This window comes from Neophocaena asiaeorientalis, unplaced genomic scaffold (genome assembly GCF_003031525.2).
Source record: "Neophocaena asiaeorientalis asiaeorientalis breed wild unplaced genomic scaffold, Neophocaena_asiaeorientalis_V1.1 scaffold114, whole genome shotgun sequence".
NCBI lineage: Eukaryota > Metazoa > Chordata > Mammalia > Artiodactyla > Phocoenidae > Neophocaena > Neophocaena asiaeorientalis.
In genome coordinates this window covers 10,582,151-10,605,807 of record NW_020173116.1, presented here as the reverse complement: position 1 = coordinate 10,605,807, position 23,657 = coordinate 10,582,151, and positions in this window count along the sequence as shown.

The window sequence follows — 23,657 nt, the reverse complement described above, 5'->3', positions numbered from 1 at the left end:
TTCATGCAGGAAAAAACAAATGAACCTTGATCCCTACCCCACGACATTTAGAAAAATTAATTCAAAGTTGATTGCAGATCCAAGTATAAATACTAAAGCTATAAAACATCTAGACTAAAACATGGAAGATTACCATCATGACCACGGCAATAAGCAAAGATAGTTTAAAACTGAATTACGTCAAAATCAAAAACTTGTCCTAAAAAAGTACCATAGATTGGAGAAAATATTCTCAACACATATATCTGACAATGAACCGTATATAGTATCTATTAAAAATCTTTTATGGCTCAATATTTTTAAAAAACAAACTCAGACTTTTTTTAAAAACCAGACTTGGACAGATACTTAACAAAGACACACAAATTGACAATAATCACATGAAAAACTGTTCAACATCATTAGTAATCAGAGAAATGCAAATTAAACCACAGTGGGATGGCACTACTTACCCACTATAAATGGGTATAATTTTAAAAGTTTGACACCACCAAATATTGAGAGAATATGATGAGAATGTAGAGCGACCAGAATTTTCATTCAAAAGCAGTGGAAGAGTAAAATGATGAAGTTGCTTTGGAAAGCTCTTTGGCCATTTCTTATAAAAATTAAACCTCTATCTCTCTTATAACCCAGCATTCCGTTCCTTGGTATTATACTAAGAGAAACAAAAACCATATGTGCACCAAAAAACACCTGCCCAGAATGTTTATAACAGCTTATTCATGATAGCCAAGAACTAGAAATATCCATCTAAGGGGTAAACAGATTATAGAATCCCCATAGGGAAGAATACAACTCAGCAATAAAAAGAACTAATACACCTAACAACAAGCGTGAATCTCAAAAACATGATCCTGAACAAAAGAAGCCAGGCACGAAAGGGTACATCCTGTATGATTCCATTTTTATTAAGCTCTGGAACAGCCAAAACCAATCTACAGTGATACATGTTGCTTTCTGTGGGTGGGGGAGACGAGCATTTGCCTGCAAAGAGAAACCCAAGGCGGCTTTTTGGGGTGAGATGAGTGTTCCCGAACTTGATAGGAGTATGGGATACACTATTGTATGCATTTGTCCAAAGTCATCTAACTGTGCACTTGAGATCTGTACAATTACACAGGGGGTGAGAGTAATTAAAGTAACACAAATTCATTGAAGAAATGAGGGGAACAAAAAGTAGTTCCTTCCCTGTCTACCTCACATGAAAATGCGTATCAATACACTTTATAGTTATTAAGTGCAGTACAAATGCATTTCCCTGTACAGCAATTTTGGTGTCTAGGGAAAGGTTAAGGCTTTCAGAGGATTCCAGAGCTGTTTACAACAATGCAGCATTTAGAGTGACTGTACCTACTTGAGACTCTTTAAACAACTACTTCTGGCAGAAGATAGAATAGTTAAAGAGCGGTCGAAGTGATTATATGCAGAGGTAGCCACAGTGGCACTTCTAGATGCAACCCCATCTCACCCTGCCAGGTTGGTGACCCTGGCTCCCCACATTGCCACCCACCCCCACCCCATCTTGTTTGGCAAGCCTGAGGAGCCTTCTAATCTTGGGGGGAAAGCACTTTATTTATTGGAAGCTTGCAGAGGCAGTGAACAGGGGTTACCTAGATTGCATGGCTCTTGCCCTCTACTTGGAAGCTGATACATCCTGCGTGAGTTACCCTTCGTGTGTATTGGGAAGTTCGGGTCTTGGGAGATATTTAGGAGAGGGAGTTCTCTCTGCACCCAGGTGGCTACCCACTGAGCCAGCTGATCTCAAAGGCAGAAGGCAAAGCCCCTTCAAGCTGGGATTCACTTCCCAGGAAATGCTGCAAAGCAGGCTTCTGCTGGAGCTAGGAGGGCAACCCACTGCAAGAGGAAGGCCGTCTGGAAGGAGCCTCAAGGGGACAAGATGCAGCGTGATGAGGCAGGGGCTAGGTGGGGGGAGGCACCAGCATCCTGGGGAAGGAGGAATTCCAGCAAGAAAGTCTGACCTGCCAAGGAGATGACACACTCCTCTGCTAATTTTCACAAAATGCACAAGCCCGTATTTTCCAGAGAGACAAATGAGCAGAATGTATCTGCAGGAATGGAGCTCTATAAAATATGATTTACTCACCTATAATTCACAGAGCAGCCAAATGCAAGGGAAGTGGCTAAGAGCTTAGAGCCACTGATGAAGAATTTATTGAAGAGGCTGTAAGACTGTCTCAGGATGCAAACCCATCCATTTTCCGACTGGTAAATCACAAACGTTCTGGGTTAGGTAGGAGAGCTAAATCTGACGCTAAGAGCACCGGTGCATAAATCAGAACAGAACTTGCTGTCAGAAATTTAGAAACGCAAGTGTAAATTCGCTCATCTCCTGTCTCTTCCAACATCAAGGGCCTCGTTTCCTGGGCTCCCCTGGCTCTGCTGCCCTGAGGATGGACGGTCCCTGGTGCTGCAGACACCCCCTGAGTGCTGAGCTCTGGGATGTGCTTCAAGGGTGCACAGGTCCTGGCTTCTGTTCTGGGCTTGGAGGGAGTTGGAGGCTATGTGGTGTTGTCATTAGAGGTCCAGAGAGGGCTGAGTCTATAGGATCCTCCCCACCTGACCTGGCCTTCCAGGGCTGGACCTGCTCAGATGAAGGCCACTGACCACCCTCTACAGGCTTGAGAGCATTAATAGCAAGGAGAGGAAAAAGAAAAGTTGGCGACAACTACAGCAAAACAAGAACAGCGGCAACAGCAATGATAACAGCACTTATCAAGCCCCTGGTAAGTGCCTGCCCTTTTCTGAGCACTTTACTGTATGAACTCATTTCATCTTCAAAGTGGTGCCACAGCTTTTTCTACCAAAATTGAACATAAACCTTTAAGTTAAAGGGTCCAGAGGTAAGAAAGGAAACTACAAACAAACAAAGAAACAAACAAACAAAAAACCCACATGGAACCAGCTGGGATCAAGATGGTGATGCATCTGACCTCCAGCAGAACTTGAGTCTCATTATACACTGATTTTATTACATTAGCATATTAAATGACATACCTACCAGTGGCCCTGACCAGACATTAAGGACCAAAAAGAGGATGAAAAGGAGGTGGCACCCCACTCCCCAAAAAGCCCTGCCCCTTCCCCCGCAGACTAATGCATATGCCTTCCTATCATTAGCCTCACCCCTCCTCCCTTTGCCTTTAGTCTTTAAAATTAAATCCCTCTCCCGATGTAGGCGAGAAGATCTTGAACTTAGCTCCCGCTTCTCCAGTCTTTGGCCACTGAATACCGCTTGTGCCGAGTTGCTCTCAGCTTCAGTTTTGTTATTCGCCTACTGGAACCCGAACAGAAAAAAAAAAAGAACCGTCCCGCCCTGAGGCAGAAAGCCTTGGCCTGGCAGGGTCCATACGACTTAATGCGGTAACAAAAGCAAGTCTCTGCGATGGGTTTACAGATGAGGAAACTGAGGCCCAGAGAGAAGACGTCCAAAGCGTCCTCTCCTTCACTCCTGGGTCTCTCTTGGTCTTCGGGGGCTCCCTCTTTTGCATCAGACCCCAGTCCACTGTCATTGGGCAGTCTCAGCGCCAGGCTAGGGAGGAAATGGGCCCAGTTCAATCAAATGTCTTGGAAATAACTGCAGGAGAAGCCCTGCCAGACCCCAGGGCTGCTATGATTTTGAACTGCAACATCCGTTTGAAGAGACATTGGCCTCTGGTATCTCCTCTGATGCCAGACCCTCCAATAATTAAAGCAGGTCGTGCCCATGACCAAGCACGGGCACGACTATTGGCTGTGTTTTCCTTCTCTCGCTCTCTCTCTCTTACACACACACACACACACACACACACATACACACACACACACACCCCTGGAAGGCCCCTCAGAGCTTCCTGAACCGAGGCCCACGAGCCCCTCCCCTAGACAGTAAACTCTCTGAAGAGTCTTTTCAAAGATAAAAATGCAGACAGCCTGCCCACAAGAAATGCACAAACTCAGGAAAGTGCCTGCCAGGGCTGCCACATCGCATGGAACACCATTATCCGTAAAAAAGAAAACTCCCTTGCTTCGTGGGCACAGCAGGAAACACAGACAGCTGACAGTCTCGCCAGGAGGGGCACGATAGACTCATGGAGCGGGTGGGTGCTGTGGAGGGACTGCCCCGTGTGGGGTATGAACTTTTCTGAGGACAGAGACCCCAGCTGGGCCCAAACTGCTGCTGCTGGGGACCACCGTCCTCCCTGCCCTCCGCTGAATGCAGGCCCAGCGCCGGCTTCTGCCCTCATGGGGCTGTGGGCTCCTGGAGGTCCGGTCTCCTCGATGTACCAAGTGCAGCCCATCCTTCCCGTCTCCTCTCAAACATCCCTGCCTCCCAGAGGTCTGCCCTGGACGCCAGACTGGGAAGAGGGTCCCGAACTATAAAACACACAGCATCCACCTCTTTCCCCGTCATAACGCTCACCAGCCTTGCAGTTACTTATTTAACCAGTGTTCCCCACCCAGCTCTGGCCACTTTCCATGAGAGCAGAGACCATGTCTGTCCTGTCCATTTCTGAGTCTCCGGTGCCCTGACCATGACACACAGCAGGTGCCCGTACATGACTCCTGGATTGACTTCAGGTAATCAGAAAAGCTGCCTTTCCTTGGGCACACACACTGTATATGCCAAGCAAAGTAGAAAAGGTGCAAGGAGAATGTGAACTCAAACAGTGCTAGACCATGACAATATACAGCCCCTTGGACCTCCTTGGCTACGACCCTCCTGGGGCCTGAGCTCACCAGGACCCCAGACCCATCGCCTGCCCCGTAAAGAGGATCTGTCCTCTACAAGGGGCCACACATTCCAGCAGCCTCTCCAGACTCAGAGCCCCTCAGGCCTGAGAGACAATGTCCTTTTAATAAAGAAGCCCAGGGACTTCCCCAGTGGCTCAGTGGTTAAGAATCCGCCTGCCAATGCAGGGGACACAGGTTCAAGCCCTGGTCTGGAAAGATCCCACATGCCGCGGAGCAACTGGGCCCGTGAGCCATGGCCGCTAAGCCTGTGCGTCCAGAGCCTGTGCTCCACAACAAGAGAGGCCGCGATAGTGAGAGGCCCGTGCGCCGCGATGAAGAGTGGCCCCTGCTTGCCACAGCTGGAGAAAGCCCTCGCACAGAAACGAAGACCCAACACAGCCATAAATTAATTAATTAATTAATTAATTTTTAAAAAGATAGCTCAAAACAGTTGCTAATTTTCTAACTGGGATCTGAGTTTTCTGGTTCTCACTGCACTTTGGGGGCCAACTTATCTTCTGTTTCCTGAGGCAAGGGTCACTTTGTTACACTTTTATATCTTCCCTTAATTCATGTCACGTTGTGTCTCTGAGATCCAGACTTTAGTTTTATATCTGAAACCCGGGAAAAGGAACTAACATTTATTGGAGACCTACCATTTGCCAGCACTTGACATAAATCAATGTATTTAATTATTTCAGTGGCCAGTAAGGTAGGTAGTATTGTTCTCATGTTATGGATGAGAAAACTGAGGTCCAAAGAGCTTAAATAGCCAGTACGAAGCAGCACGGGGACTGGCACCCATATCAGAGCCTTTCCAGTTGTGAAAATTAAATGAGTTAATTCACATGTGAACAGTGATTGGCACATAGTAAATGCTTAACAAATGCATTACCTAGTAACAGCAGGACACAGGGACCCTTACTTTGTAGCCAGTCTCACAGCCTTGCCTGGCTGTTAAATCAATCTGGGGGAGCTCTGAAACGTCCCCATGTCTGGGTCTCATGTTAGCCCAGCAGGCCTCAGCCTTAGGCAGCGCCTTGGAGTCACCTGGATGAGCTTTAATAGCTACAGATGCCTGAGCCCCACCCAGAGGCTCCCACGTAACGATCTGCAGTAGCCCAGGCATCGGGACGTTTCCGAGCCTCCCAGGTGATTCCAGTGGGTGGCCAGAGCTGAGAGCCACTGCCTTCATGGGTGACACAGTAGAGAGGACCTCATAGGTGCCATAGTGGATACGGTAGGTGAGAAAGCAAATGCCCAGTGGCTCTGACACCAGGGGGATGCAAGCACGTCTGAGAGTCCCAGATGTGGTCCCTCCAGGACCTCCGATGGCTGTCAGGCCAAGGAGCAATCATGGCGACCACAGACTCCAACCAGAGACTCAGGCCTGAACAGGAGAGCAGAGTCCTGTTCAGCTGGCTCGTGCAAACATGAGCCTCCCAGGGGCTCTGTTCCAAGCAGCTGACCCATTCAACTTGGGAATCCAGAAACTCTAGGTCTCTAAGATCCAGTGCTTCAAGGTTACTAGTATGGCTTCTTATCAAAGTCCTTCTTCACTCAATGATTTGTACCAATAAAAAACGCCAAGGCCTCGCTAAGTGGCACGTGGTGTGCTGGGTGAACAAAATAAACACAGCCCCTGGCCCCGTGGACTTTATCACCTAGAGCAGGATGCAGAGGTGGAAACAGGAGGGCCCCGGAGAGATGCCTTGTTCGTGGAATGTCTGTGCTCTTCACTGAGATGCGGGCAGGGAGGGACCACAGGTCTGGAGCAGGGTGTGCTGGGGTGAGAGTTAAGTACGAGTCATTCATCACAGCAGCCGTCATCCTCAGGGACCACAGAATGCGAGTCCCCAGGCAGCCTTTACAAATAACTGAGGCCCAGTCCCCGCCCTTGGACATCCTGCTTTATGTGGTCTGCAGGTGTGGCTTGGGCATGCACATGGACAGTTTCCCCTCCAGGTGCATCTCATACGCAGTCAACTCGAAAACTGCTCTAATCGGGGAGACCCTTGTTACAGGGGGGTCAGGGGCACGGGCTGGCCCAGCTCCTCTGGAGGTTCATCCTGAGGCGTAAGGGTCTGGGGTTCAGTGTTGTGAAGAGGGGGAGAGGACAGCTGGGGGCTGGGTAGGGCTCAGGAGGAAGGACGGTCCATTTTAAGCTTGGATTCTTAGGTGCTAAAGGAAAAGAAAGACTAAAATCGGATGTATCTTCCTGCGGACCCTGCACCAAATGATAAAAGGATCCCAAAGCGTCCTGACCTTTAGACACCAGGGGCTGGAATTGAGACCCTGGATGAATAACTCAACGAAGGGCTCAGCTGAGCCCTTTCTCACCTTCCTGGGGGAGGGCAGGGCTGAGGCAGAAGCTACAGGCTGCCGGAGCCCTTTTCCCAAAGCACCTCTATGAAGGTGCAGCTTGTTCCCATGGTAATTTGAGTCAAATGGTGGGCGAAGTAGCTCATCACCGCATGGTTAGACGTAAAATGTGATTTTAAATAGTTTTCTTTGACTGCCTCTGTTATCAAAAATCACATCCACCTCTGGAGTGTATGTTGCTATTTTTAAAAGGGAAAATTGTGGAAAAGTTCATCTTTATCCTCTCTTTTCTTCTCTCTTACCCCTGCTTTGAAGCCAGCAGATTGGTTCAGCTCAGGGCTAAATACAGGGATGACGAACAATGATTTCCATAAGAGCCTTAGAAATCGCTGGTAAGTGAGCAAACGGAAAACAGATTATCCAGCAAACACACCAACAGCATTTGCGACAACAGCTGAAATCCAGCAGCTGAACTGAAATGAAAAGTAATGCTCTGTCCTCAGACGGGCGTCAGCGCATTGCCTGAGCAGGAAGAAGGGAACAGAGGTGCCCTCAGGACTGTGTCTGCTGCGGCCATGATTCCTGCTTGGATGTGTCCCCGGGCAGGAGCGGGGGGTTGAGATGAGAGCCGATTCCACCCACAGTGGGCTCCAGAATGAGTTTTCTAGAGATCAGGGAGTTTATGACGTGCAGCTCTATTTATCAGAGAGATCAGAGAGAGGGACCCACACACACACATTTCACGTCCCTGAGGAGGCCTGGGATATTGGAAATAGTGGGTCTGAGAGAGAAAAGTGAGGGGTGAGTGATGGCGTGACAGCTCCTGGCGATGCTGCTGAAGAGGCCTGGCCGGCATCACAATCAAACCACTCTTGCCGACGGTACAAGCTCCCCTCGACCAGCTTCCCTCATTAACCTGAGCAAATCACCGCCACAGCTCCTGCCTGGTGGGCTGCTTCAGTGCCAGCCTGATGCTGGGCAAGGGGGGCTCCTGCCCTTGGCCCTGTGCCCTGAGGGCCCTGCTCCACACCCCACAAGGTCAGAGGTCCAGGGCTCCATGCGACGTGTCCACCCAGAGCTCCAGCTCACCTTCTAGACCAGTGCCAAGGGCACCTGTCACTTGTCTGGATACAACTCAGGAGCTAAGAATGGTTTCTCTATTTTTAAATGGTTGAAAAAAATCAAAAGAAGAATGATGTGAAAATTACATAAGATTCAAATTTCAGTGTCTGTAGGTAAAGTTTTCCTGGAACACAGCCACGTTCCTCCACTTACACACTGACTGTGGCTGTTCTCACCCAAGACGACAGACGTGGCAGTTATGATAGAGACCCATGGGCATTTACAGACATACTTGCCAACCCCGGGGCTAGACCCCTGCTTAGCATGCCTGAGACCCAGCATTCGCTGCCCACAGGGCTCCAAAGCCCTTCTGTCCGCACGGCCTCTCCTCTGGGTTTCTTCCTCACGGTGGCCCAGGGGTGACTGTTTGCAGGGGGTACAGATGGAGCTGGGATGACGCTGTCAGGGACAGGCCCCCTCGGTGGGTAAGGAGGGAGGGTGGGAAGATAACAGTGGCAGATCTGGTCCCAGGACCTCAAGCCGGCCCTCTCAGGCCACCGTGCTCCAGGCTGAAACACCGAGTCCAAGAATTCGATGTTAAAACTTGGCTTTTGCGTTTGTCAGGAGAGAAAGATCCACTATCTTTCATGTTAGCTTGACTGAGAACTTTTAAATGTTTAGCAGAATGGCACGTGGGCCTCCATTTGTGCTCATGCCACCCATGAGCTCAATGTCACCCACACAGTGTTGGGACAGGGCCTCTACCACCACCTCTGCTCGCTCTAGCTGTGGTGCTCTTCAGCCAGAGTCTCGGGGATTCTTCCCAAACCCACTCTGGCTGGATGTCCCTGCTCTCACGTTTACATAATTTCTTTCAATACTTACAAATTAATGAAACATGAATGCGAAAATAAAGAGCTTTGCTGTTGAAAACACACAAGTTTAATATCTTTATCTTTGTTTATGAGTCTCGACTTAACACTTTTCACACTTCAGTTAACTATTGCATGTGAACAATTCCATATGAGGTGCCGCCTTATATGCACTGGACACATAAGGGGTCCAACACACGAACAGCACTGCATTGGACAATGTACTGAAAGGCACTGAAAGCTTGGTAGACATTACTTCGGTTAATTCTCACAACAGTCCAATGTGACAGATGCAGTTATAGCCATAGATAATGCAGCTGGAACTCAGAGAGGTTAAGTTACTTACCCCAAATCACACAGCTAGCAAGTAAACAGATTTTTGAACTCAAGTCCAGCTGACTCAGAACTCCAGGGCTTAACTTCTGTGCCATCCTCCACATGGCAACTCTCTCCCAATATTCGGGGAATGGACTAATGAATAAATAGTCACCCACAAGCCAGAAGCTCCTACTAACTGGGTGCTGGTTCTTGGGGGGAGTCAGGATATGGGGTGGAAGTGTCGACAAGCTACAGGTGATTCATGGCACACATCCTGCAGCATCAATTTTACTTCTTTAAATGTTCAAGTGAACTTGGAAATATCATGGGATGAGATGCAAACATTGAATCACTTCCAAATATAAAACAGAAGACTTCCAAGAACTCTGAGGTTCAGGCTGCTTTGGCCTACCTCCCCATACCCTGCGGGGTTCACTGTTGCTATGGGCTCTTGGGTGGGAATTTCAGGAAGCACAGTCCTGTGGAACATTACAGAGAACTGCCTCAGGATCGGGAGAAGGGGCAGTCACGGAGGCTTGTCTGAGCCTTGCCTGGCATGGCTGCATTGTAATGTGGGTGAGGGCTCTGGAAGGGAGTGCTGAAAAGCGCTATGGCCAGGCCCCAGCATGGGCTCATCGTGAACCCTGGGGGAGCGTGGGCGCACAGGAGGCTATGGGGCCCGGGACGGGCAGAGGCTGCAGGCCCGCTGGATGCTGCCCCACAGTTACACTGAATGTGAAATGGTGCCCTGCAAAGCTAACACACCCCCTTAAAAAAGTAAAATTAGACGAAGGATGCCTTTGAGACATGCGTGCCTCGCGTGAATCCCATTCTGGGAGGGCAGGTCCTCAAATGAAAGGGGCTGGGGCAGCCCTCCCCTGAGCCCTGTCATGGGGTCAAAGTTCCCTTCCTTCCCTCTAAAACCCCACGTCAGCCTGGGCTATGGGGAAGCTTTGGGGTGACTAAGCCCTGAAACTGTTCGTGTTCGCGCATCGTTCTGGGGAGACAGTCCTTAGGGACACATAATCCCCCAAAAGGTGAGAAGCCATTGCCTTAAAGAGCCTCGGGTAGAAAAGTCAGACCTGGGGGTTTTAGACAAATCAGACCAACAGCCAGGGAGCTGGGCCTATAGGAGCCTTTCTAGCAAGTTCTCTCCACTCAGCATTGGCTCCAGTTTCTCCCACTGACATGAACTGTTGGATTCATGACACATAAGCACCCTGACTTCTGTCTGCATTTAGCACAGGCCCTGGCAATGCACGTCTGCCGAGCTGATCAAGGCAAAGGGGTATCTGATGCCTAGAAGTGGAGCGGCTCGTACAAGTAAGGCCAGGAATAGTCACGCCTTCTGCCTGCCCCCAGCAGGAGCGTGCGCTGCACCATTTAGTGCAAACAACACCACTACAAAGTTTGCATGAGGAGCCTGGGGCTACGGGAACTCACATGTCCTGCTCAGGGTCACAACTGATGGCCTCAGACTCAAGCCACATATTAGCTAGGTGACCCTGGACAAGTTACTCACTGTCTCTAGCCCTCCGTTCCCTTGCTGACAGAATGAGATTGATACACTTGCAAAGATTCAATGACATGGTGTGAAGATGAAATGATACGAGGTGTACAAAGTGCTTAGAGCATGAAAGGGGAGGTCATGGTTGGCTGATCTTATACTAGTAATAATTACTACCTTTATTACATGCTTCCGTGAGGGGCGGCTGGGGAAGGAGGGGATGCAGAAGTACCCTGAGATATAATCCTACAATTGATTTGTGACTTGCGTCTGACCACACCGAGTAGAGCTGCTGAGAAAAAACCCAGTCATAATCTACCCAGAGCTGCTTCCGTGCCATGCCCCACATGCATTAACGGAATTATTCCTCTCAAAGACCCCCACCCTAGGAGAGGAAGCTGAGATTCAGGGTTTAAGCAATTTTCCGAAGACTCTCTGGCCTGAGAGAGTAGCGGCAGGACCTTACCCCCGCCTCTGTACACCTCTGGGCTCCACTGTGGGCACAGCTCTGTCTGGGGGGGTGGTGGTGGTGGGAGTCTGGGCCCGCGTCAACGACGGGGTTGGCATTTTTGGGTCAGGGACTTGGGATGCGTCAGGGATAGGAGTCCCGTCACCAGACTCCATCCCGGGGCCCCCTCCCCTCCTGACCTCATTAAAAGCATCCTCTACAATCTCAAAGCGTGCCAAGATGCGGAGCTGGGAAGTTCATAAATCAGAGAGCTGCTGAGTGGCAAACAAGCTTGTTTCAGAACTGCAAAAAAGGAAGTGACATTTCCCCAGGGGGCTGCAAAGATGCTTTTGTGAACAGAGATGGGAGAGGGACCTGGCAGCAGGCCCGCGAAGACACAGGTGCATCTGCAGGGGGGCCCGAGCTCTGCCCAGGTCCGCAAGCGCCTTCATTATCCACAGCTCCGGGGGCCTCTGCTTTGGCGTCACGGTCGGCTCCTTACCCAGCCACCTGGCCACATCACACCATGCTCTTGTCCGCTCCCGGCCTCCTGTTACACCGACAATACAATTCACACCCTGTGCCCACATGGCCCTATGATCTGGCCACTTCCCGCTTCTCCATCGTCTGCTGTCACCGTCACTAGCCACGTCGGCAGCCTTGCTTTCCTGGGAGACCCCAGGCTTGCTCCCGCTGCTAGCCTCGGCACCGGCTGTTTCCTCTACACCTCTCTTCCCCCAGTTCTTCAAACAACTGATTCCTTTTGCTGTTCAGCTGTTACCTCTTCAGAAAGCCCTTTCCTGACCTCCCAATTTAAATTGTTCCCTGAAGTTAATCACCGTAACGTTGACATTTCCAATCTGCTTCATAAAGCCCTCAAAATCACCAGCTAAAACGATTTTGTTTCCTTCTGTTCCCTTCGGAGGCAAAGTCTTGCCTGTCCTGTGTACTACACGCTCCAGAGTTAGACCAGCGCCTGGGGCAGAGGAAGCTCTCGATGAATCTTTGCTGAATCAGCGACCAAACTGGTGCAGGAATGAGGCTGCCGGTGCCAGCGGTGAGTGCAGCTTGCTGGCGGGTGCCCGGCAGGGACTCTAGCTTCTGGGTAGCCCTCATCGTTCCAATCCATGCTCAAGGCATCTCCTCAGATGGCTACTGGGGGCCGTAGGAAGATGGAGCAGAGGGGGAGGTGGGAGAAGATATCAATGTTCCTTGAGTTTTGCTTTTCTTAAATTCTGAGGGTCTAGATATTATCATCTATTATCAGCGTGGCCTTGGGACCAGAGGTATCAGCATCATCCGGGAACTCGTTAGAAAAGCAAATTCTCAGGCTTCATCCCAGACCTACTGAACCAGAAACTGTGTGTGGTACCCAGTGATCTGAGTTTTAACAAGCCCTTCCGGGTGATTCTGAGGCCCCAGCATGCTGAGAACCACAGCTTTAGCCCTGACCGCCTTAACCCTAACTTCACATTAAAATCATCTGATGTGCTTTAAGGATGTGCAAATGCCTGGCCCCGCCCACAGGGATTCCCATTTAGTTGATCTGTAGGGGACCAGGCATTGGTATTTTTGAAAGCTCCCTGAGTGATTCATAGGCAGTTGGGCCCGAAACCCCCTCCCGTGGGGAGATGGAGCTTGCCTTCACCCTGGCGGCAGATCACCTTGTGGCCACTTGGGGTCCCTTACAGTGCAAGGCATCCAAGTCTTATAGCAAGAACTGGTTAATTCAACTAATATTTATGTGGGCCCATGACCTCAGCGTTCTCCTGGGTCTTAGAGGCATAAAAGATACAACCAGTTCTTTTAGGAGCGGTGTGATTTATTTAGGTGTTAAATTAAGAACAAAGAACTAATGGTAAGGACTGATAACATCACCCTTTTGTGCCCACGTTTACCTGGGTGACCTAAAGCAGGTCACGTAAGCTCCCTAGGTCTGCACTGGGGACAGTCACACTGAACCCACTTCTTAGGGCAGGTGAGAGTACAGAGTGAGAAAATGTTTGTGAAAAATACAAAGCATGACGTACAAAGAAGATGACATTATTATTTATTAGCTTTATTTTCCAACCCCAAGCGCTGACCACAGGCAGCTGTTAGAAATTCACAGTATTAGCCGAGGAGCCATTGACTTCAGTCACTTCCTTTCCTTCTACAGATGACGACATGGAGGCTCAGGGGAGTGCTTGCTTTGCCCAAGGACACAGATGGTGGGTGGCAGGGTCAGGGCTTGGGCCAGCGAGGACCTCTGGCCTCAAGTTCTGAGCTTCCCAGTACATCTTTCCCAAGAGAAGACCTAGGAGGAGGCTATATTGACAAACTGAAGTCCACCAGGGCCTTGAATCCATACGTCATCTGAGGACTGCAGTGGAGAGAAGGTTCTGGAAACACAGTGTTTTAGTAGCTGAGGAGCTGGACTGAGGAAGAAGGAGCGGGGTTGTTCCGCAGGATGCCAGAGGGGAGAAGAGAACAGAAGGCTCCCGGGACAGAGAATATCTCAACACACAGAAGGTACTTATAAGAGGCAACGAGAAATAGAACGGGGCTACCTCGGGGGGTAGTGAGTTTCCTGGGACAGAAGGCATCTTTATATGCTGGGCAAAAAGCTCAGAAATCCTGTGTCCTGCATCGTTTAAGGCTGAGGCATGGCTCAGAGACTGGACTCCATCAGGGATCCTCGACCCTGGCTGCCCATTGGCATCACCGGGGGAGCTTCTCAAACACATGGAAGCTCAGGCCCCAGCTGTGGTCATTTAAACTCAGAATCTCTCGGGGTGGGAGGCAGGCATTGATGTTTTTCAGAAGTTTCCCCAGATGATTTTCATGCACAGCCAGAGTCTAGAACCACTAGACTAGGTGGTCTTTAACTTCCAAATTTGGGATTCTGTGATTCTAAGAAATTCCCTTAGGACAGGAAGGAAAATCCCCTCCCCCAACTACCCCCGTAAATGTGTCATTTTCTTAGTGGTTTTGAGCTGGCGCTAAGAAATTAGAAAAAGGCTACTCATGCAGACAACTGAGCTGGAGAAGACGGGTTTCACTGCCTAGCATGCCGTGATCAGTCTGTTCCTGAAGTATCCGTAGGATAATTACGAAAACCCAGGGTCTTTGTTTTTCAGCTTAAACCTAAGTCTGGCTCCTCTGGAAATGCTGTACGTGAGGGCTCACTGTCATTTCTGCAGACAAGCTTTTGTCAAACTTAATCCACATCGCCGTCCAGAGTACCTGTTAAGAGGGCTCCTGAGCTCAGCACAGCAGCCTGGGCCTCTGTGCCCCACGCTGTGCCCACGCTGAGCCCAAAGACATCAAGGGCACACTCTCACTCCCTCCAGGGACCCTCCCTATCAGCCCGGGGCACTAGACCAACACATTCCCCGGAAATGTTTCCCATGCTCCTTCCGCTGTTCTAAAATGAGAGAAAGACGTTTCTAGAGCATCATGCGTCTTGCCTTTGGCACTTTATAGAGTGAGGAGACCCTGGCCTTACTGATACGCCACTTCTCGTTGAAGGCGAGCGCTTCTGCTTTACAATGACAGAACCTTCATTTCCAAGGGAGCAGCTGCTTGCAAAATATGAATTTTTTGGAGGCTCATTTCAGGGGAAAGAACACGAGGCTGTGCCAGGGGAGGCCAGGGTTCAGGTACCAGAACCCCCTTTTCATGGCCCTTTGGAGCCTAAGGTGAAGAGACCCCTGTGGCTCAGAGACTCTTAGGAGATGAAACAGATATCACCTGGTGGATTAGTTAAGAGCTCTCCAGAGAAACAGAACCAATGTGTGTGTGTGTATATCTGCTTATGTATAAATCCCATGACCACAAGGGCTTTAGTCCACATATGCAAGGCTGGTTCAATATTTGATAATCAATCAATGTAGCCCATCATATCAACAGGCTAAAGAAGAAAAAGAGGATCATACCAACTGACACAGAAAAGCATTAGATGAACTTCAACACTTATTCATGATAAAAACTCTCAGTACATTCAGAATAGAGGGCAACCTCCTCAACCTCATAAAGAGCATCTACGAAAAACCTAGAGCTTACGTCATACTTAATGGTGAAAGACTGAATGCTTTCTCTCTAAGATCAGGAATAAGGCATGGACGTCTGCTCTCACCACTCTCACTCAACATAGTGCTGGAAGTTCTACCCACTGCAATAAGGCAAGAAAAAGAAATAAAAGGCATTCGGAGTAGAAAGGAAGAAATAAAACTATCATTACTGGCAGAAAACATGGACTATGTCTACTTTGAAAAGTCCAAGGAATTTACAAAAAAATTTCCTACAACTAAGAAATGGGCTCAGTAAGGTTGCAGGATACAAGATCAACACACATACACACACACACACATCAGTTGTGTTTCTATATACTGACAACAAACAAGTGGAAGCCAAAATAAAGAATGCAACAGAATTTATAGTTGCTTTGAAGAAAATGAAATACTTAGTAATAAACCTAACAAAACATGTCTAGGATCATTATGCTACAAATTACAAGATACTGATGAAAGAAATCAAAGAAGACCTAAATTTATGGAGAGCCATACGGTGTTCATGTATTGGAACACTCAACAGAGTAAAGATGTCAATTCTCCCTAACTTGATCTATAGCTTTAATGCAATTGCTCTCAAAATCCAAGCAAGGTTTTCCCAGCAAGGTAGATGAGATATCATCAAGACAATCTTATTCTAAATTTCATACGGTAAAGCACAGTGTCTAGAAGAGCTAAAATCATCCTGACAAAGAAGAATAAAGTGGGAGGAATCCTTTGACCCATCCTTAAGGCCTGTATATAAATACAGTAATCAAGATAGCATAGTAGTGACAGAGGGATAGACACACGGACCCATGGAACAACAGTGAACTCAGAAATAGACCCACACAAATATGCCACTAATTTTTGACAAGATGCAAAGGCAATTCAATAGAAGAGAGAGTTTTCAACAAATTACGCTACAGCGACTGGACATTTGTAGGTCAAAAATATGAACCACGACCTAAACCTCATACCTTATACAGAATTAACACAAAACGGATCATGGAATCCGTTTGCAAAGTAACATGCAAAACTATAAACTTTTATAAAATAGGAGAAAATCTTCAGGAACTAGAACTATGCAAAGAGGTCTTAGACCGACACTAAAAGCATGAGGCACAAGAGGGAAAACTGACAAATTGGACCTCATCAAAATTAAGAAACCTTTGCTCTGTGAGAGCTCATGTTTAAAGGGTGAAAAAACAAGCTACAGGCTGGGATAAAAGGTTTACAAATCACAAATTTGACTAAAGATGAGTATCTAATATCTATAACAAGTCTCAAAACTCAAAAATCCAATTAGAAAGTGGACAAAAATGGCAAAAGAGGTGCACAGACATGTCTCTGAAGAGAATATACAGATGGCAAATAAGCACATGAAAAAATATCCAACATCATTAGCTGTTAGAAAAATGCCAATTAAAACAACAATGAGGGCTTCCCTGGTGGCGCAGTGGTTGAGAGTCCGCCTGCCGATGCAGGGGACGCAGGTTCATGCCCCGGTCCGGGAAGTTCCCACATGCCGCGGAGCAGCTGGGCCTGTGAGCCGTGGCCGCTGAGCCTGTGCATCCAGAGCCTGTGCTCTGCAACGGGAGAGGCCACAGCAGTGAGAGGCCCACGTGCCGAAAAAAAAAAATAAATAAATAAAATAAAAACAACAATGAGATATCATCACACGCCTGCCGGAATGGCTAAAATAAAATATAGTAATAACACCAAATGCTGGTGAAAATGCAGAGAAATTGGATCTCATACCTTGCTGGTGGGAATGTAAAGCGATTCAGCCATTCTGGAAAATAATCTGGCAATTTCTTTTAAAAGTGAAAATGGACCTAACGTACTATCCAGCAGTTATACTCTTGGGCATTTATCCCAGAGAAATGAAAACTTCCGTTCACAAAAACTTGCACACAAATGTTCGTGGCAGCTTTATTTGTTAAGGGCAAAAAACTGGGAAAAACCCAGATGTCCTTCAGTACGTGAATGGTTAAGGAAGCTGTTATCCTTCCCTACCATGGAATACTACCCAGCAATAAAAAGGAAGAAACTATTGACACACACAAGTTGGATGGATCTCAGCAAAGTTATGCTGAGTGGAAGGAGCTCGTCTCAAAGGTTACATACCATATGATTCCATTTATATAATATTCTTGAAATTATTAAATTACAGGGATGGAACAGAGCAGTGGCTGCCAGGAGTTGGGCAGAAGGAGAGGTGACGGTGGGTAAAAAAGGATAGCACGAGGGATCCTTGTGATGAACTGTTATGTATTCTGACTGTGAATTTGCTGTGGTCAGCAAATCTACACATCGCCTAGTACTAAGTACACACACACGCGCACAAAACTGCATGTAGAGGTGGTGAAATTTGCGTAAGTTCCGTGCATTGCATCAATGTCAGTGTTCTCATTGTGATATTACACTACGGTTATGTAAGATGTTACCATTGGGGGAAACTGGGTGAAGGGGGTATGGAATCTCCCTGTATTGCTTCTTATCAACTCATGGGAATCTACAATCATCTCAAAATCGAAAGTTTTTTAAAAGTGCAATTATCCTTGGGGGAAAATATTCCTATATAAGTGTACAGATTCCTTTGCATACCCATTACCCAAACTGTTCCCACTCCTAAGAGGTTGAGCGCTATTTCACAAGGGGAAACTAGGGTAAAAATGGTTAATGTGGCCAAGGAAATATTACACCTTTAGTTGTACGGCCAGGTCTCCTCAATAACTATAGATGGGGCATTATTATCCCTATTTTACCCATGAGGAAATTGAATCTCAGAAATGTAACTTGTCCAAGGTTATATCTTGAGATTATTGGACAGAAGTCTATTGGTTGTAAATTACAGAAAGCTTATTAAGGAAAAAGGTGGCATTGGCTCAGGTAACTGAAAATCCAAGGGATTCAGACACAGCTTGACCCAGGAACTAAAACCATGTTGCCAGGATTCCATTTCTCTTTATTTTAGCTCTGCCTTCTTTTGCATTGGTTTTATTCCCAGACAGAATCTTCCTCAGTGATGGCAAAGTAACTTACATGCCAGCAGGTTAGTAACCCCATAAAAAGCATCTCTCTCTTCCAATACCTCCAGAAAAGTCCTAGATTGATTCTGATTGGTCTAGCTAAGTCACATGCCCAGGAGAATGGACTCTTCTGATTGGTCTGGTCTGGGTCACATGCCCACTCCTGACTGAATCGTCTGGACCAAGAGTGGGAAGGACTGGGTCCACAAAGAGAAGGCTGAGTGAAGAGAGAACATGCTATAAGAGACCCCATAGAAACTCTGGGGTAGGTTGGAGGCCTTCCCACAAAGGGACCAGATAATAGGCAGTAGCCCAGCTCTCCTTTGACACTGGCTCCCTCTCCTGCTGATATGCCCTCCTCACACCCTTCTTGCCCCTATTATAAGGGCCAAGGATTTCCCTGGAATCCATACAGCAATCTGAGGATTGTACCAGGGGCTAGTCGTCTAAGCGCAGCACTCCTCTCCTGAACACACCGTAGACCTGCCTACTTTACAGAGTGGCGAGAAGACAAATGAGTTAATACAGGCCAACAGCTTTGCAACTTGCCTACGGATGGCCATATGTAATCCCTAAGTGGCTCAGGCTCCCAAGCCCACTTAGGTGGATGCCAAGGGCCTGCAGTGTTTCCTCTCCTGCTCCTACGTCATGGGAGCACAGTCCTAGTCACTGCATAGTAATTGCCTACTGATCAGCAGCCCTAGACCCCACTGTGGGAGGGAGAAGCCATGGTGCCGCTGTTCCGTGGCCCTCCAGAGCCCGCACCCCGTGCAGAGCTGGTGAGGGCAGCTCTGCTTATCCAAAGGCCCTGCCGGGCCCCGTCCCATTCCCTGTGTGTGCTTTCGTCTGTTCCCAGGAACCCCACTCATTAGTCATTCTCACTTTAATCGCCTTCTCCAGTTGACACACTTAAAATTAATGAGGAATCTGTTTTCATACAACCAGCTAGTTAGCGAACGGGCCGATTTCCCCCCCTTCAAATGAATCTTGTAGGTAAAATAACGAAAAAACATGTTTCTCTCTCCCACCCAGCCCCACTTTGAATGTTCTTGGCAGCTCTGAGCGGAGCCAATATGTAAAAATCAGACCCTTTATTGCTCAGTAATTAGCCCAAATTAGCTCAAGCAGATGAGTTTTCTGGTGAAGAGGAGGGCCAGACATGGGAAGGGAGCCCGGGGAAGTGGTAGGTGCTTGTGTGTAATGAGCACTGGAACCAACAGCTTCCTGTGTTGGATTTCCAAGGGCAGAAGGTTCCCCTGCATAGACTGGGCTAAGATATTTCCTGAAAATGGAGGCTTTTAAAAAAGAGTATTTCCCCTCAATCTCATGGTTTGAAATGTCAGGTATTGGCTGCTTCCTGGGGTCTGTGTCGGGGGAGGTCTCACCCCGTGAGGCAGGCAGGACAGCCCAGATGTGTGTCCCCGACCCGCTGCCTGGCCCACGGTGCCCTGGGCATATCACTCTCATAGCACCCACCTCGTGGGGCTGAAATGTCCTCTTCACGTGTCCCTCGCAAGAAGACGTGGGTCCTTTGAAGGCAGTGTCTGAATCTTTCTCGTCTTTATAATATGAGCCCAGTAGTGTACTTGGCACAAAGTAGATGCTCAACAGAGACGTGTTGAGGGGAACGGATACAGTGGATATTCAGGTATCATGATCATACAGACGCTGCTCACACACGAAGCCAGGTGGGTCGGGGGGCTCTGGGCACTTCTGTGCTTCCAATGAACCTGACAGGCTACCAAGTGGGCCTCACTGTGCTCTCTCCTCCCTCCCTCACTTATGCTAACGCCTCCATTCTTCAAGGCCTGCTGTTCCCTTGATTTCAAAAGGATCGCCCGTCCTGGCTGACCTTCACCAGCAGGGCCTGTGACTCCAGTCTAGGAGCCACCGGACGGGGTAGCAGGAGCGGTGGGATAATGCGTTTCTCCTCATCCACCTTCCCTCTGACCTGGGAGACAGCTGTACCTGGGAGAATTTAACGAACGACCCCTGATGGAAGCAAACACAAGCTCCCAACCCTACAAGCTCCCACCCATCTGAGCTCAGAGCCAGGCCAGAGCGAGGGAAGGAATAGCAGCAATTCTGAGGCCGAGGAAGTTCAGGGTAAAGAGACTCAAGCGATGATTCCTTTTAATTCTTGAAATGCTCCAGCTCCCCACTGCTCTGCTCTCAGCAGAGGGAAAGTCAGTCACATCCTGCTTGCCACAAAAATGAAACAAAGTGTTCAGCTGCTTAAAACTGCAGGGAGAAGAAAGCCCTCTGAGAGAGGGTTGCCCGGCTGAGCAAATGAAAACACAGGGTGCCCAGTTAAATGCGCGTTTCAGATAAACGAGGAGACGTTTGAGTGTAAGCATAGCCTACGTAATAGTTGAGGCATACTTATACTAAAAATCACCGTTTGTTTATTGGAAAATCGCACTTAGCCAGGCGCCTGTACTCTGGCTGGTAAACATCTCTGAGAGGGAAAGGCTGCTGCTGAATCTCCACAGAGCATTGTGTTTGCAGATAGTGGACAAACGTAGGAGGCTTGGGAGGTGGTGGACCACACCCATGGGTGACCCAGCGAAGCTGCAGGGAGTCTGGAGGGAAAGTCACCCCCATCACAGGATTGATCGGGGGTCACCCACCTCAGAGGAGTGAGAGGGACCGGCAGACCACGAGGCAAGCACGAAGGTGATCCCGTGGGAAATACGGAAAACTCGGGAATAAAGTAAAGCTTTCATGTTAGGGAAATGGTTTTAAAGTGATGGAACGTCAGCCACTAGAAAATATGTTTGGGAGCAGATTTTTACAACTTTGAGAAAAGGGCTCACTCTCTTGCTTCCCTCTGAAGAGACCTCAGTTCCCTGGGTCTGGTTCCCGAACATACCTGGGAACCATGTGGCTGGATGAGAAGGGCTTTGTCCCTGCAGTTACCCTGCAGATAAATGTCAGGCTCTTCAGGGTTAAATCTCAGCTCTGTGGCTTCCCAGCTGTGCAATCTGGGGACAGTTACTTAACCCTTCTGTGCTTCAAGGTCCCCATCTCTACATGGGGCCACTATAGGCCAACCTCATGGGGTTCTTGTGAGGGTCAGGGTGTAGTCAAGGCTCAGGACAGTGCCTGGATATGGGAGGTACCCAGCAAGCATTAGCTCAGCGTGCATCAGCCATCACTGCTCCCATTTCCCATGGAGAAGCTGAAGCACAAAAGAGGGAAAAGTGATTTATGGAACAACACAACCTTGAACTTCAGTGAAAGAAAAGGCACCGAAGCACAGGACTGCCCCGTCACCCCTCTACTCATTTGGTCAGATTTTTTCTTTCATCTTTCTGCCACCATGGGACAAACTCCTATTGGGCTACTTTCCAAGCTCCGCTATAGTGCTGCGGAGGGGACTGGGCCAGGGCTGGGCTTTAAGGGGGCAGAAGAGAGAGCTCATAATGCATTGATGGAAGGTTACTGAGCTTGAAAGACAGGGTCCCCTGTTGAATCTCAAGTGACCGTGGACTGTGTGTAGTTGACAGCTGGGCTGTGCGTGGCACTCAGGTGAAGGCCACGGGTCAAGAGCAGGGGAGCAGAAATGCCCACAGGGATATACAACAGGTGTGTTCATCTTAGGTGTCAAGAAACTGAGCTGCCCTCAGGCCTCTCAGGTAAGCTGCGTTCATTATAAGCATAGTTCTGGAATAAAGGAAGCCAGAACACAGACTGCATGGGCAAGCTTCAGGGGAACCCCAGAAATATTCTTAGAGCCAGGCCTCACGGAGACAGGAAAGTAGTGCAGGAAGTGGAGGGCCTTTTGGGGGACGGTCACTGTGTCACAGAAGGAGTCCTGAGAAGCCCTGTGCCATTACATTCACTCAGTTCCCAGCTGGTCTCTCCTCCGGTGCCCCTGTGGTTGCCTACCAATCAGCTATCAGCTACAGATATGCCTTTGTCCAATCGGCTGTGGCCTCCGGGTGACGTGATCATGGTTCCAACATGGCTGCCCACATGGGAGCAACTCATAGAAGAGGACTGTAGATGGGGCAGATACTCTAAAGCTTGTCCATGATTTAAATGGCATTATTTTGTTATTTTTTATTGCTGAGCAATATTCCATTGCATATATGTACCACATCTTCTTTTCTTTTTTTTTTTTACCACATCTTCTTTATCCATTCATCTGTTGATGGACATTTAGGTTGTTTCCATGTCTTGGCTATTGTAAATAGAGCTGCAATGAACACTGAGGTGCATGTATCTTTTTGAATTATGATTTTCTCCGGGTATATGCCAGGAGTGGGATTGCTGGGTCATATGGTAGTTCTATTTTTAGTTTTTTAAGGAACCTCCATACTGTTCTCCATAGTGGCTGTATCAATTTACATTCCCACCAACAGTGCAAGAGGGTTCCCTTTCCTCCACACCCTCTCCAGCATTTATTGTTTCTAGATTTTTTGATAATGGCCATTCTGACTGGTGTGAGGTGATACCTCATTGTAGTTTTGATTTGCATTTCTCTAATAATTAGTGATGTTGAGCATCTTTTCATGTGCCCCTTGACCATCTGTATGTCTTCCTTGGTGAAATGTCTATTTAGGTCTTCCACCCATTTTTAAACTGGATTGTTTGTTATTGAGCTCCATGAGTTGTTTGTATATTTTGGAGATTAATCCTTTGTCGTTGTTTCATTTGCAAATATTTTCTACCATTCTGAGGGTTGTCTTTTTGTCTTGTTTATGGTTTCCTTTGCTGTGCAAAAGCTTTCAAGTTTAATTAAGTCCCATTTATTTATTTTTGTTTTTATTTCTGTTACTCTAGGAGGTGGGTCAAAAAAGATCTTGCTGTGGGTTATGTCAAAGAGTGTTTTTCCTATGTTTTCCTCTAAGAGTTTTATAGCGTCTGTTCTTACATTTAAGTCTTTAAATCCATTTGGAGTTTATTTTTGTGTATGGTGTTACAAGTGTTCTAATTTCATTCTTTTACATGTAGCTGTCCAGTTTTCCCAGCACCACTTATTGAAGAGGCTGTCTTTTCTCCATTGTATGTTCTTGCCTTCTTTGTCATAAATTAGGTGCCCATATGTGCATGGGTTTATCTCTGGGCATTCTTTCTCCCCATGATGCCTGAGACAGAAGACGAGGCTCAGTGTCAGAAGGCAGTATTTAACAGCACTGACTCCAGCCTAATCCGTTTGTGTGGGAGAACTCATCACTTATCCCGGAAGGCTTTGTTCCTGAAGGGCTCTAAATATGAAATTCACACCATTTGGATTTAAGGATAAAAAGCAGTTTTGCTTTGCTTTTTAACCTGACCATTTGGTTTGAAAACCCAATAAGGAGTGGAAATTATAACCACTGA